This window comes from Microtus pennsylvanicus, chromosome X, assembly GCF_037038515.1.
Source record: "Microtus pennsylvanicus isolate mMicPen1 chromosome X, mMicPen1.hap1, whole genome shotgun sequence".
Classification (NCBI taxonomy): Eukaryota; Metazoa; Chordata; class Mammalia; order Rodentia; family Cricetidae; genus Microtus; species Microtus pennsylvanicus.
In genome coordinates, this window is record NC_134601.1 from 44,100,446 (window position 1) to 44,116,940 (window position 16,495).

At 45.0% G+C, this 16,495-nt stretch overlaps 1 long non-coding RNA gene and 1 pseudogene across 1 annotated transcript; both read right to left on the bottom strand.

The window, feature by feature from the left end:
- LOC142840327 (PRAME family member 8-like) overlaps positions 1-16,495 on the bottom strand; it is a 225,215-nt pseudogene that overhangs the window by 95,058 nt on the left and 113,662 nt on the right.
- Positions 4,321-16,293, bottom strand: LOC142840587 (uncharacterized). Its single transcript, XR_012908944.1, has 2 exons — positions 15,410-16,293; positions 4,321-15,126 (listed from the first exon to the last, which is right to left on the bottom strand). It is a non-coding gene; the product is annotated as an uncharacterized LOC142840587 (long non-coding RNA).

Here is a 16,495-nt window from a genome sequence, read left to right on the forward strand (position 1 = left end):
CTTTAGTCTGTGGTGATCTGATAAGACACAGGTGGACACTGATATTTTTTTGTATCTGTGGAGGTTCCCTTTGTTTCTGGTATGTGGTCAATTTTCGAGAAGGTTCCATGAGCTACAGAGAAGAAGGTATATTCTTTCCTATTTGGGTGTTCTAAAGATGTCTGTTAAGTCCATTTGATTCATTACCTCCAATAATTCTCTATTAGGTTTCTGTCTGATTGACCTGTCCATTGGAGACAGAGGTGTATTGAAGTCTCCTACTATTAGTGTGTGTGGTTTGATGTCTGCCTTGATTTCTAGTAATATTTCTTTTACATAAGTGGGCGCTTTTATATGAGGGTCATAGATATTCAGGATTGAGACGTCATCCTGATGAATTGTTCCTGTTTTAAGTATAAAGTGTCCATCTTCATCTCTGCTGTTTGATTTTAGTTTGAAGTCAGTTTTGTTAGAAATTAGTATGGCCACACCTGCTTTTTTTTAGGACCATTTGCTTGAAACACCTTTTCCCAACCCTTTACTCTGAGTAGATGCCTGTCTTTGTGGTTGAGGTATGTTTCTTGCAAACAGAATGTTGAATCCTGTTTTCCTATCCAATCTCTTAGCCTGTGCCTTTTTATAGGTGAATTGAGGCCGGTAATTCTAAGTGATATTAATGACCAGTGGTTGTTTACTCCGGTTATTCTTATTGGTTTTGGTAGTAGAGTTTGTGTGTCTCCCTTCTTTGAGATGTGCTGGTGAAGGGTCACTAGATGCCTGGGTTATTGTAGGCAGTGTTGGCAATGTTGGAATCCTTGGGTTGCGATTTTCCTTCTATTACTTTCTGTAGGGCTGGGTTTGTGGTTACGTATTGTTTAAATTTGTTCTTATCCTGGAATGTCTTGTTTTCTCCATTGATAGTGAACAATAGCTTGGCTGGGTATAGTAGCTTGGGTTTGCATCCATGGTCTCTTAGTTTCTGCAGTACCTCTAACCAGGAACTTCTGGCTTTCATGGTTTCCATAGAGAAGTCAGGGGTAAGTCTGATTGGTTTACCTTTATAAGTTACTTGCCCTTTTTCCTTTGCAGCTCTTAATATTCTTTCTTTAACCTGTATATTTTGTGTTTTCATTATTATATGGCGAGGAGATGTTTCTCTTTGATCCAGTCTGTTTGGTGTTCTGTATGCTTCTTGAATATTTAAATCAATATCCTTATGTTGGGAAAGTTTTCTTCCATAATTTTGTTAAAAATATTTTCTGGGCTTTTGAGATGTGACTCTTCTCCTTTTATTCCTATTATTCTTAGGTTTGGTCTTTTTATTGTGTCCCATATTTCCTGAAAATTCTGTGTTGAGAATTTGTTGGCTTTGCTGTTTTCTTTGGTCTGTGTGTTTATTTTCTCTGTGGTGTCCTCAGAATCTAAGATTCTTTCTTCTATCTCTTGTATTCTATTGATTACGCTTGTTTCTGTAGACTCTGCTCATCGACCTAGATTTTCCATATCCAGCTGGTCCTCAGTTTGTTTTCTTCCTTGCCTTCATTTCAGTTTTCAATTCTTGAACTATTTCCATTACCTGTTTGATCGATTTTTCTTCGTCTCCCACGGTATCATGTACGTATTTACTCATTTCTTCAAACTTTTTGTTATACTTCCAATCCATTTCTATAAGGGCGTTTTTTACATGTTTTGTAAGGGACTCTATTGCTTACATAAAGTCAATTTTCCCCATTTCTTCTGTGTTAGGGTTTTCAAATACTTCTGTTGTAAGATCATTGGGTTCTGGTGTTTTCATGTTGTTTTTCAGATTATTGGGTGAATTCTTGCCTTGTCACCTGCCCATCTCCTCCTATCTATCCTACCTAATGGGTCTTTTAAGACCGGGTCAGGTTTCCCTGCTGGCCAAGGGCTCCGCTCACAAAATGCCCTTGCTCTGTTTCCTGGCTCTTCCTGTGGGCCAAGAACCCTCTCACCCCTCAGAAAGGTCTTCACGACCAGGACCAGGCTCCCCGTTTGCCAATGACCTCGCCAACAAAAGACCTACCTCTTTGATTTAATTGTAGTGGGGATATCTGATGTCATTATTGCGTGCTTGTCCCCGCCGCTTGCATCTGCCGCCGCACCGATCCCTCCAAGCCTATTCCTGATTGTGTCTTGCACTTGGCTCAACTGTAGTGGGAAGATCTACTCAGTGTCGGCTTCACTGTTTCATCCTTGGACCATCCCCCGTCTGCGCCGCGCCTCTCTGTCACGTCTGCCTGAATAATTTTTTTAATGTGTTCTTGGATATGGTTTGCCAGTATTTTGTTGAGGATTTTTGCGTCGATGTTCATGAGTGAGATTGTGCTCAAAGTAAAATTGGAAAAACGTGCAACAAGCAAAGCAAGTTTCTCTATCAGTAAGATAATGCCTTCATCCGTATCCTCAAATTTATACTTCTCAGTATAGCAACTGCTCAACAAACATGACCTTTCAAAGAATCAACTTCCCTAAGGGTTTCCAAAATCATTCTGTGTAACTATACTTCAGCTTCGTCATTAGAATGGAAGTGAATGGCACATGCAGAGCCACTAATATGAGCCGTTAGTCACACTATGACTTCAGGGAAATTATATGACCTTCCAAAAAAATAAATATGTAAATGTTATAGCACCCAACATGTAAACCGAGACAAAGCAATTGCTTAAGGCCATAAGGGCTACATTAGGGAGTCCAACTGTGTATGTGTTCTGAATTGGTGAACTTAGCCAAAAGCAGATAAAAGTATTTTTGAAAAACAACTTGCTTTTGTACTATAAGATTATTTTTCTTAACCTTATTTTCATACATACATATATGTGTGTGTGTGTATACATATACATACATACTAACATTTATATAATAATAGAACTGCAGTAAGTACTATTAAGCAGTGTAGAGATGCATATCAGCATACAGGATGACGTTCACAGAAGTTGTCACCAATGTACTAGAAAATCCCAGGATAGGCCATCCTTAAAATACAGAATACCATTTGTAGTATCAGTTCCAGACATAATCTGCTCTATTCAAGCACTATTACTTATTCTTTCCCTAGCACAACCAGTGATTGTCTGGCCTCCACAGTCTGTGACAAGCAAACGCCTGGATTGTCACGCTCACCCTCGACCAGCAAGGAATGACACGACCACTGGAGCTCTTCTTACTGCAGTTTATTCCAGGACTTTTTACACTTCTCTCTCTCTCTCTCTCTCTCTCTCCCCCCTTTTCCTCTCTCTTTCTCTCTCCTTGAACTCTCTCCCTGGGCAAACCTCTCCCAGCCCTTAAGTAGGCATGGGCTGCCAATCCCGGATTGCCAGGTGGGCACTGCCCATAGGCCCATGCATATGCAAGCAGCTGATGATCATTGCGTGATCAGGCATAAGTCAGAACTTAGCAATAGGAGTTGATTATACATCTCCATCAGGTGTGATTCCATGCAGCTCGCTAAAGTTCCCCCTTTTGTTTTGTAAGGTAGATAGCCAAACTTGGGGAGACTGTCCTGCTTCAATGGCCATGAAGGCCTGAATGATCATAACTGCATTGCGATGCTGTGAAACCCTTATGTGACAAATGCACCCCAGGCATACCAGGGAGGCAAGCACCCTTAAGCTTGCCAGGGCTCTTATTCCCACCCACTCCCTCAGATGATCCATGGAGTGATCCAGGAAGATAGTTCTTCTGCCAGGCTGGTATCCATGTGTGTGGAGTTCACAGTCACCATCGCCACCCGCAACTTTTCCAGTTGTTGTTCGAATTCACCAGACCAATTACCTAAAAGATAACTAGACAATTCTTTAAGCAAATTAGCTGCATGAGTAAATTTTTCATATTGAATGCTGGTCACACACACAGCCCCAGATACTTCCACTCACAGCCAAGCTGAGCCAATTGCCAGAGCGGCGGCTGTGCTTGTGGCAGCAGCAAGGGCAGTCAGAACTGATAGCAGAGGAGCCAGCACAGAGGAGAGGAAGGGGAGGCAATCTTGCTTTCCCCTCTCTGGCTTTCCTCTTCCTGCTCCTGTCATTCCTGGGGGTTTGACTTTTAGGAGTGGCTTTGCCATGACCCCAGGAGCAGTCAGAAACCACTGTTCCTTCAGCAGTCCCCTAAATAACATACTCCAGCTGCCATACCCTCGTGGCTCATTTATTCCTGTCAGCTGAGTGCATGGAAGACACCTTCTGCCTCGTGCACCTCTTTGGCTTCCCTAGCAACCCAGCTGATCCTGCTTCTGCTCTGAAAGGGCCCCACTTAAACCGTGTTTTAGGGAATTGGGGCGTTGTCAATCTCTCTGGCTACTTCCTGCTGAGCGGGGACGTTGCATTCTTACTCTCATTTTCAGTCACGCTTGGATATTCAGTTCTCGATCAGGCTGGCAGGCCAGCAGATCTTACCTCATGCTGTGCTTCTATGCCCTGAGGCAGGTCCCTGTGTTTGCAGCTTCGCACACCCTCAGCACTGCTTGGCCTTGGAGGCGCCTGGAGCTCCTAGGTCTTGGAGCCACAGCTGCTCACACTCCACTGCAAACTCTGGAGGGCTCGATAATTCAAACCACATGAATATCACTCCCTTCCTAAGCATACCTTGTTCGGTGGCAAAATCTGGATCTCTACCAAGCCTGTCCCAGGATGAAACATTAATATTGCCAGAGACGGCAAACCAAGGAGCAATTGTGTCACCTTCAGCCAAACACTTCTCCAATGCGCTCCATAACAGCTCATTAAGAGCCAGAAAAATCAGGTGTGATGTTGAAGCGCCCGTTCTAAAATCCCATTCTTAAACCGTCCACTTTGGTTGTGGCCCTTACTTTAAACCATCCACTTTGATCGGGGCTCTGACTTTAAACCGTCCGTTTTGGGCGTGTCCCTATTACCCCCACTCTCCCTTCTTCTACCGGTGAGAGCAGAAAACCAGCTTTTTGTCGCAGATCCCCAATATTTACCTTGAAGATTATTTGGTGCACCCCCTGACTGCAGCAAGTTCTGGGCTCCACAGAGAAAGGTTTGGAGGTTCCCCGTACGCGTGTCCCCGTACGGGCCACCACTTGTCATGCCGCAACTCGTTCAGCAAGGGAGACGCAACCACCGGAGCTCTTCTCACTGCAGTTTATTCCATAACTTTATTCACTTTCTCTCTCTTTTCCCCTCTTTCTCCCTCTCCGGGCAAACCTCTCCCAGCCCTTAAGTAGGCATGGGCTGCCAAACCTGGATTGCCAGGTGGGCACTGCCCGAAGGCCCACGCATATGCAAGCAGCTGATGATCATTGTGTTATCATAGCATAAGTCAGGCCTTAGCCATCTCAGGAGTTGATTATACATCTCCATCAGGTGTGATTCCACGCAGCTCGCTACACTGGATCACCCTTTCTCATTCAGTTATGAGATTCAAAGGGACCCAACTGCAACACTGACGACCTTGTGTAAGAGGAACCAGAAAACAAAGTCTTCCAAACACCCCTTGCCTTCCCAATCATGTTGCCTCTTCAATAGTCCATGTCCTGGTCACTGACAGTGGGCACCAGACTACCTAGAACTCTCGACCCTAATGAAGAAGAGAGGGTCCAAGATGTCCTCCTCATTCAGAAAGCTTGGATGTTTGCTGGATAGTGCACGCAGAACCACCAGCTGAGACAGCTCGGGACTGGCCCGTGCAGGCCCGAGGACATCCATTCCAAGTACAGCTCTCGAGCTTTGTTCAATTTCTGAGGCCAACCGTCACTCGAGTACTGTGCGCTTCAGCTACCGGACGTGTCCACAGTTCTCAGGAAGGAGAGCCTCTCTCTGAGGATATTGCTTTGCTGCTGCTTGCCTAGAGTCACCATTGGCAAGTACTCCCCTGCCCCTTGGGAGGGGTGAGTTCCCTTTTTACTTTTCAACTACTTTATTGGCTAAATGGCCAAACCTGTGGAGAGAGGCCAGTGAGCCTCAGCTGGTCCATCACACTCTGACCAGAGACCACAGTTTTCTCAGCCTCCCCGGCCTGGGACCCCCTTCAGTGGACCCCGTCCTGGGTCCCCCTTCTGGGTCCCCCAATGGAATGATGACATCCTATCCCAATGGGGAAAGCGCTTGCCTCATAGGCCTGGGACCCCGTTCAGAGGCCGCAGGCCTGGGACCCCCTTCAGTGTCTCCCAAGGGATTGATGGCAGCGCACCCAAATGGGAGACATACTTGACCAGCACCAAATTCCCGAGGGGCTTTGCACCAGCGGGGGTGCTTCGACTGGCTCGGCAAAAGTTCAGGTGCCAAAAGCCTTATGAGGACAAAACAGTCAAAATTCCCTACACTGGTACGGCAGATAGTCTGCGGAGTCTTAGAGCTCTTATAAAGACCACATCCAGTAAGAAGACCCTGAACCCCTTAAAGGAGCTGAAAGAGATCAAGGAAGGACAAGTTCCACTTCCTCCAGCGGTTCCTGACTGCAGGAGTAACCCACTGAGCAGGGAACCCAGACCACCTGTCTTACCTCCCGCCACTAGAAAAAGAGTGGCCTCAACTTCTGTGCACAGACCTGGGAAAGTGCAAAGAAGCCTGGATATGTCTACTGTGTTTGAAGAACCTATGGACTTTGACCATTCGGGCACCAGAGTGTCTGCAACATCTGCAAGACACTGTGCTGGGGATGCCAGTGAAAAGGTCAACGAGGATGACAGAATGCCTGGGCCGTCTTCTGCTGACTCTTCCACTGACCAACGTGGACTGGTAATTTCCCCACAATTTCAAGGTTCCCTGCAACCTTCCTCCCCTACCCAAGGAGCTCTGGGATCTTCCACTTCTTCCCAAGATGCTCAGGGACTATCCCTATCCACCGGAGAGGTTCTGGGAGGAACCCCATGTGATCAAGGGTCTATGGGGCATTCCATGTCTTCCCAGGCATCCCAGAAACCTCCCCTTTTGCTGAAAGGAAAATCAAACATGTCTCCCTTTCTAGAAGCGTTTTCAAAAGGCCATCCTCGAGCCGAGGGGTCACCAATCATTCCAATTCTCCACCAAAGAGTTTTAGACAAGCCCCTTCTGATCAAGGGGGCCTACAGCAGGCCCCATTAGACAAAGAGGGCTCCAAATGTTTTTCTCCAAACGGGGTGCTCACTGATTTCTCATTTTCCCAAAATGAAATGTATCCTAACCCCTCTCCCCAGGGGAGTTTAACACCATTGAAAGCTGCCAAAGACGACTGGAGAGTTATACCCTCTCATGAAGAGAGCCGAGGCTGTTTTCCCCTTCCCCAGAATGACCCTAAGCAATCCATATCTGCTGAAGTGAGCTTGAGTCCTGCCTCCTCTGACCAAGGGTATTTTATAACTTCCCCATTAAAGCAAGAGGGCTTTAAATGTCCTCCACCTGAAAATGGGCTGGATCTTCCCTTACAGCACAGGGGGGACCAAGCCCTATCACTATTCCCCAAGTGGGCCTCACAGCACTCATTCCTATACAAACAGAAACAAAACTATCTCCATCTACATCCGGGATTCTAGAACCTTTGCCATCTTCAGAAGGGGACCTAGAGAGTTCAACATATCTACAAGAGATGCTAGGCACTCCTAAGTCCACCCAAGGGACCCTTGTACCTTCTCAACGTACACAAAGGTCTCTAGCACCTGCATCAACTTCTGTTGGGGTTCTGAGTCCTTCTGTATCTGTCAAGAGGACTCTAGAATTGTCTACATTTAGAGAAGTGTGTCAAAGACCTATTCTCTCTCACAAAGGGAAATTCAAACCTAATCCAGATATGAAAATGGACAATGGATATTCCCACTATAGCAAAAAGAGAAGGCCAGATCCTCCTTCTGAGCCAGGTGGATTTCCAGTGTCCCTATCAGACCAAGAGGGCTGTAAATATACCCTGCCAATCAAAAAGGCCCTTCTGATTTGTCATTGGAAACAAAATAGCCAAAGATATGCCAAGAGAGTTCAAGTGAGTCGTGCACGCTCCACAACTACCCAGGGTGCTAAGACAATACAGCCTTCCCTTCTTCCTCAGGAGTCTCTAGGGCTTTCCACATGTGTAGAAGAGGCTCTTGAAATTTCTACACATATACCAGGATTACCAGGTCATTTACAACCTGTCCAGCACGTTTTGGGTTCTACCATATGTGATAAAGGGACTGTGGGGCAGGATACATATGCAGAAGGGGTTCCATACTCATCCCCATCTTTAGAAATGACTCTTGGATGTGACACATGTACACGAGAATTTGTAGCAAATTTCACATTGAGAGAAGGCGATTCCTCAGATTCGACCTGCCCACAAACACCCACAGGACCTCTCCACTCTTCACAGGAGGCTGTGGAAATTTCCCCATCTCCTCAAGGGTATCAACAATCAGTCAAAACTACACTAGAGGCTATAGGCCATTTCCCATTTGCACAAAGGGATATTAGTCTTTCCACATGCCCACAATTGACTCCAGAACATCCAGCAAATACCCCAAAGGTTCTGAATACTACTTTACCTTCCCAAGGGCCCTTGGAACCTGTTTTGTCCATCCAACTGCCTCTGGAACCTAACATCTCTACACAAAAGTCTTTATTATATTATTCACCTGAAGAAAGTGCTCCTGAAACTTCCACATTTACACAAGGAGGTCTAGTAACTTTCTTAGCTGCCCAAGAGGACTTTAGACCTACTACATATGCACAGGAAACTTTAGAGGATACCACACCTACACAGGTTCTAGAAATTTCCCCCCATTCTGATGCTGTAGTAAAGGAACACACATGTACACCTGACACAGTAGCACCTTCCCCTTCTGTGAAAGACGCCCAAGGATCTACCATATCCGGAGAAGGCACTTTACCGTCTTCCCCATCTACACAAGAGAGTTTCAGGTGTATCCCTTCTCAGGAGGGAAATAGTAAACATGTTCCCTCTACCCAAGTGGGCCTTGGATGTTCCATTTCTACCAAAAAGCGGGTGAGAGATGAGCCTTCTGATGAAGGGGACTTCGGAACTTCCTCATCTGAGGAAGGCAGTTTCATTCTCCTCCCTTCTTCAAAAAGGGTATGTGCATCTTCTACTGCTCCAAAAGAAACATCAATCACTACAAGTACTCCTCAGGTAAGTCCTACGCCTTCTATTATCTGTCCAAAAGACCCCACGATGTTCCACATCTGAACAAAAGACCGTGGAAGCTTGCCATTCTAACCAAGAGCCTCGTGAACATTCCATATCTTCCCAAGAGGCCCAAGGGCTTTCTCTGTTTTTCCCAAAGCGTCTATGTCATTTACCATCTGTCCCAGGCCTTCACGGACATTCTCCATCTCTGTCAAAGGCTCCAGAAAATTCTACCTATACCCAAGGGGATCTGTCAATTTTTAAATCTGACTTGGGAGCCTTGAAACCTTCGTTATCTGCCAAAGGGTCTAAGGGAAAGGCCAAATGTAAACAAAAACTTCTTGAAACTTTGCCATTAGCACAAGAGGACCTGACATCTCCTATATCCTCCAAACCATCTAAAGATCCCCATGCCTCCTCCTGCCTTCTTGCTGCAGAACACTTTCCATCTCCCCCAGCTTCTCCAGTATCATCAACATCTGAGCAGTGGTATCTAGGAACTTCACCATCTTGCCAAGGGTTTCTTAGACATTCTCCATCTGCCCCAGGAGATATGTGTTGTTTCCAGGCTGCCCAGGGAGCAAAAGAACTTTTGTCATCTGCCCAAGGGCCTCAGGAAAGTTTTCCACCTTCATTAAGTTATTCAGGACATTTGCCCAACCTCCCAGGAGAACAGGAAGATTCTTCACTCGAACAAGGGATTTTAGAACATGTCTGTCCTGCTCAGGGCTCTCTGGAAACTTCATGCTCACCTAGGGTGTCTTTGCAAAGGCCCTTGTTGTCCCTAGAAAGGCCTCTGGATCTTTCCATATCCACTCAGGGGAATGCTGGTACTTCCCAATCTGAACAAGGACTGCAAAGTTTTTTACCATCTATGCACAAATATCTGGAAAATTCCCCTTCAGCCTTTGTACCTCTTCGGCACTTACCAGTGGCTCCAAATGCTCAGGGACTTTCAACTCTGTCTCAGGAAACTCCTTCCCCATTGTTGCCTGTTCATGGAATTCTAGAATTACCTCAATATGGCTCAGTGGCCCTACCATCAATGCCATATGTACAAGGGCTTAAGGGAAGTCTCTCATCCTCAGAAGGTACCATAGCCCCTGTGCTCTCAGTCCAGAGGTCTGTGGGACTTTCCCTATCTACACAAGAGCCTATACAATTTTCCAAATCCACAAAAGCAATTCCAGGGCATTCTCTGTCTGCTCTAGATGATGTGTCACCTTTTATATCTTCCCAGGAGACCCTGGGACTACTGTCCTCTATGGAAGTAGATGTGGGGACATATTCACACAACACAGGATCTCCGGGACAATTGAAAAATATCTCAGTGTTTCCAGGATCTATGATATCTGATCATGATCCTGTTGTAATTTCCTTACCTGCACAAGGGACTCTTAGACATTTGCCATCTGCTCAAGAGGATGTGGGACTTTCTCTGTCTGCCCAACAAGCTCCAGAACTGTCCACATTGGAACAAGGGTCTATCCAACATGTGGAAGCAGCAAAGGTGGCTCTGGTAAACACATCATCTCCCAAAGGGGCTAGCAGAAAACTAGAACATTTTCCACCTAGCGAAGAAGCTCTTGAACATTCGTCAACCCACCAGGGGATTCAAGAAAGTTTGAAATCTTCCCTAGAGTCTATTGAAATTTTGTCATCTAACTCTAAACATGTCAAAAATTCTCTTTCTGCCGAAGGTAGTCTTGAGTCCTCTCTATGTGGTCCAAGGGTTCTTGGACATATGCTAGCTGACAAACACCCTGAACAACATTCCATATATGCACAGGGGTCTCTGAGTAATTCACTGTCCACCCAAGAGGCTCAAGAACACTTAGCACCTTTAACAGGGAATTTGAGACCTTGCCAATCTGCCAAGGAGGGACTCAAAACTTTTATACCTTCACAAATTGTTCTGGAAAGTGCTCCAAATATTTCAGAGCGTCTAGGAGTTTTATCATCTGCTCTGGAACATATGGGACTTTCCTCAACAGCAAATGAGTCACTAGAGAACTCCCAATATGCTGAAAGTGTTGTGGAGTCCTCTTCTTCTGCCACTGGAGCTCTAAGAACTACATTTGCCCAAAAGTCTTTGGAAAATTCTTTACCTGGAAAAGGTATTAGGGAAACATTATCACCCTCCCAAGGGGCTTTGGAAATATTATCATCCACAAAAGGGAGAGTTGAAAATGTATCATCTCCTGATAGGTCAATGAAACCTCCTTCTTCTTTACAGGAGGCTTTGAGACCTTTTTCATATTTCCAAGGCCCTCACCAACATCCACTATCTGCACAAGGGCCTCTAGGACCTCCTCAAACTGACTCTGGCATTCAAGGACCTTTATCAACTCCAGAGGCTGGAGGAAATTTATCAAGGGAACCAGGTTCTTGGAAAGCTTGCACATTGACCCCAGAAACTCTAGATAATTTGCAGTCTGCTGAAGGACCTGATGATCTGTCCATATCAGCACATGGCATGATTGATCCTTTACCACATACCCAAGGGGTTCTACAAATCTTGGTATATTCTCCAGGGCTCATGGAACCATCAGAATCAGAACATAGGAAACTTGGGCATGTGTCATCTGTGGGGAAAGATGGAGAAATTTCTCCATTTGAGAAACCAGCCAAATCAACTTCCCCATCGACTCCATATTTACCTTTCAACACAGAGGTTTTGGAATCTTCCTCATGTGGTCTGGAATCTCTGGGGTCTTTACTATCTACCAGAGAGGATGCAAAAGGCACTCCCTCTGCACCACATGCACAGGAACCTTCCTTATCTACTTCCCAGGCCCTAGAACATTTTGTAACTACCCAAGGGCCTCTGCAAATTAACACACCTGACAAACAGACTCTGTGCTCTTTGACATCTAGAGTAGAGGATGTAGAACATTCCACTTTTTCTCGAGGGTTTCCAAGAAGATCCCAAATACTCCCAAATGTTCTTGACCATCTGTCCAGTAGCGGAGAGTCTGAGGAATTTTCTCTCTCTGCTCCAGGAACTAAAAACATCTCCTTACTTGCTCGAGAGCCTTTAGAACATTCCTCCCTACAAAATGCAACTCAAGCCACTTTCCCTTGTCTTCAAGAGGTGGTGGGATCTTTGCTATCTGAACAAGGGTCTTTGGGACGGTTTCCATCTGATTATGGTTCTCTGGGACCATTGGCATCTACACTAGGAGCTGGGGGACCTTCCCTATCTGAAGCAGATTCTATACAGCTATCTGCATCTGAACCAGTGACCAAAGCACATTTGACCTCTTCCCTTGGGCCTTCACCATCTAAATATTATGACCAGATGAAGGTGGGAGTTTTGCCAGCTCTCCATGGAGATCTTGAATCTTCTCAGTCTGATCAAAGGACTCTGGAAATGACCAAGTTTGCAGAAGGGGCTCTAGAAAATTTATCAGTTGCTCAAAGAACTACAAAACTTTCAACTCATTCCCAGGATGCAAATAAATTTTCTCTATCGGACCAAAGTCATCTATTACATTCACTATGTGTCAAAGAGGCTTTGATACCTGCTCTGTCTGATCAGGAAACTGAAGAATCATTGTTATCCCCCTCAGAAGATACAGAACATCCACCCTCTTCAGCTTGTGTTCAGATGCAGGAACCTTCTCTATCTACACTAGGGCCTCAAGACGCTTTGCTAACTATACAAGAGCCTCTGAAACTTTCCATATATATCTGTGACTCTCTGTGTCCTTCTCCATCTTCCATAGAGTCTGAGACTGTAGAGTTCTCCACATCATCTCCAGAGTATCTAGAACCATCCCAATCTGCACAAGGGGAACTAGAGTATTTTTCAACTGCAAGACAGTGTATAAAACATTCTTCAACAGCCTCACAATCTACAAGAAAATTGTCCTCGTTCCATGGGTGTGGAGAGCATTTATCATCTATCCCATGTGTTCAGGAACATTTCCAATCTGGCCCAGTGGATCTAGCAACTTTGCTTTCTTCCCAAGGGCCTCAGAAACTCTTCAAATTGACTCAAGGGTTGTTGCATCCTTCAGCATCTGCCCAAGAGTCTCAAGAAACTTCTGACTTTTTCCAAGATGTTGTGGGAACTCATGAATCCTCTGAGAGGATTCGTGGCTATTTTTTATCTAAAGGAGAGCCAGTGGAAAATTTTACATCAGTTTTAGAGGCTACAGTAACTTCACCACCTGCTCCACAACCTCTGGAAGTTTCTTTATTACTACATATGACTTCAGCAACTTCTCTAGCTGACCAACAGGTAATGGGACCTAAATCACCTTCACAAAGAACTCTAGAAGTGTTGTCATTGGCACAAGGGACCCCAAAACCTTTGGCATCTGCCCAAGGGAATGGGAGAAATTCTCAGTTAGAAAAAGATACTTTTTCAGTACAGGGTATTTTAGGATCATTGCCATGTACAACAGGAGTTCTACGATCTACTCCATATGCCCATAAACTACCAGAAATATGGCCATCTACCAAAAAAAACTCCCTATCTCCTAAAGAATCTTTGGTACTGCCTATATCTGCAATCTTGAGAATTTGCAATCTGATCATGAACTTACAAAACATTACAATTCTTTTCAGGAAGCTTCTAGACCTTCTCTGTTGGTCCAAGGTCCTCTGCAAGAGTCTCCATCTGCTTCAGAGACTCTGAGACCATCTTCTAACCAAGGAATTCAAAAGTTTTTGTTATCTCCCCCAAGTGCAGTGAAACCTTCATCATCTGCACCAAATACTAATAAACCTCTCCAAACTACTCTAAGGAATCGACCAACTCGCCTATCTAATCAAGAGAACTGGGAAAATTCTATGTCTCTCAAGGGTACACTGGGTTCTTTCTCATCCAGATCAGGGTCTGTAGAACATTCAGCATCTTCCCCATTGATTATGGGTCCACCGGCATCATTCCAAAGTAAGCGAGGACACTTGTTTTGCACAGATACATCACCATCTTTCCAAGGGCCTACAGGGCTTTGTCATTTCCTTCTGGGACTACAGGACATTTACAACATGGCACAAGATCTCATGAATCTTCTTTATCAGCATCCAAAAATCTCCCACATTTTCTATCTGACCAATGTTACATATCTACTCAGGGAACTCTAGCTTCTTCACCATATAGCCAACAATCACTACAATAGTCAGCATCTTCCCAAGAAAAGTTGGGACCATCCAAGTTTGACCAGTGCACACGTAGTCATTTGTCTTCTGTCCCAGATGACTTGGGAATGTCTACATTTGTCCCAGTGATTAAACGCACATTGCCACAATCCCCAATGACTCCTGGACTTTCCTCACTAACACAAGCAAGTCCAGTTCCTTCCCCAACTTTGCAAAAAGATGATGAATTTTGCCTATCTTCACAAGCAACTCTGAAAGTGAACACATCAGAGCAGGAGACTCTAAATCCTTCACCAACTACTCGAGTTCCCGAGAAAGCTTCTCTTTATACAAAACCCAGTTTGGTAAAGCCCACACAGGCACCAAGTACTGAAGGGCATCCAGCTTCTAAGTCAGAGACTAATCAAAGTACCCAGAAGGAATTAGGATTTTCTCCACCTGCCCAAATGCCGCTGGTAATTTCCTTATCTACACAAGGAACTCTAGGGTCTTGTTCATCTGACCAAGGTGCTCTGGGGACTTCCCTATCTGTCCAAGGGTCTCTAAAACTATCTACTCCCACACAGGGAATTGTAGGAACTGTGCCATCTGTGCAAAGTACATTGACACATCCCACTTCTTCCCAAGTAGCTCCAAGATTTTCTCCATTGGCCCGACATACGGTCCAAGATTCAGCATCTTCCCCAAGGACTACAGGATCTTTCTTATCTAGACAGAAAACTCAAGGATCTTTTTTGTCTTCCCCAGAGGACATAGAACATTCACCATCTATACCACATGCTCAGGAACAACCTCTATCTGTTCCAGGGACTGCACAACCTTTGCTATCTTGTGAAGGATGTAAGAAACTCTCCAAAGCACCAGAGAGAACTTTACCTGTGCAAAGTTCTTTGTCATCCATCAAGGCTTCAGGGATTTCGGGATAACACCAACACTCCCACAATACATTGGAGCATTTGCCTCCTGTGAAAAAGGATGTAGTTTCTTCTCAATCTGCTTTAGGGATTATAGGAGCTTTTCTATCACCTGTAGTGCCTGTTGAACATTCAACTCCTACTCAAAAAGTTGCAGAATCCTTTCTCTCTGGTCAAGTGCATCTAGAAAATTTCAAACCTGACCAAGGGTCTCTGAAACTTTCCATATCAGCCCAGTCAATGCTAAAGGAATCACGATATGCTAAAGGGGGTCTACAATCTTCAGCATCTTCCTCAGAACTTCCAGAACCATACATAGATTCCCCACCTACCCAAGGGCCAGCAGGAGATTCCTTATCTGCTGCAGGGCATCTGGGTCTCACTGTATCACCATCACAAGTAGCTCCATTTTCTCATTCTGATGAAGGATGTGTGGACACTTGCTTTTCAGGACAGGGAACTCTAAAATTGTCCAAATCTGCACAAGGGACTCTAGGGTCTCTCCCATCTACTCAGTGCACCGAGGGTCATTTCATATCTTCTCAAGGCACAGCAGGGCAGTCCACATCTGCAAAACAGACTACAGGACCTTTAACAACTACAGAACCTCTGGGGTCTACTCACAATTCCCGAGTCATATTAGGATCTGTGCCATCTTATCAAAGGCCTCTGAGAATTATTTAATCTGCCCAAGGGTCTATAAAGCTAAACAACACCCACACAAGGAAATGAAGGAATCCTGTCATCTTCTCAAAGTGCTTCAAAACATACAATCTCTTACCAAGAGTCTCCAAAATTTTCTTCATCTGCTCAACATGATGTCCAAAGTACAGCATCTTCCCCTAGGACTGCAGGACATTTCCCATCTAGCCAGAAACCTCACGGATCCTTTTTGTCTTCACAAGCACACATAGAAGAACATTTGCCATCTGCTCCAGGTGCTCAGGGAAATTCTTTATCTAATCCATGGACTCTAGGACCTTTACTATCTTGTAAAGTGCCTAAGGAACATTCCACAGCTACAGAGGAAACTTTGCCTGTCCTAAGTTCTTTGTCATCTATCCAAAGGTCTTCAAAACACTCAGTATATTCTTTAGGGGTTTTGAGACAGCACCAATCCTCCCAGAACACCTTGGGGAATTTGTCATGTGTGAGAGAGGGTGTGGAAAATTTCCAGTCTGCTACAAAGACTATAGGAGCTTTGCCATCACCTCTAGTGCCTAGAGGACATTTAACTTCAACCCAAGGATCTGCAGAATATTTCCCTTCAGGCCAAGAGAATATAGAACCTTTGCAATCTGCTCAAGGGCCTCTGAAACATTTTATGTCATCCCAGGAAATGCTGCATTCAGCACAATCTGCTGAAGAGACTCTGCAACTTTCAGCACCTTCCCAAGCATTTCCAGAGACATATACAA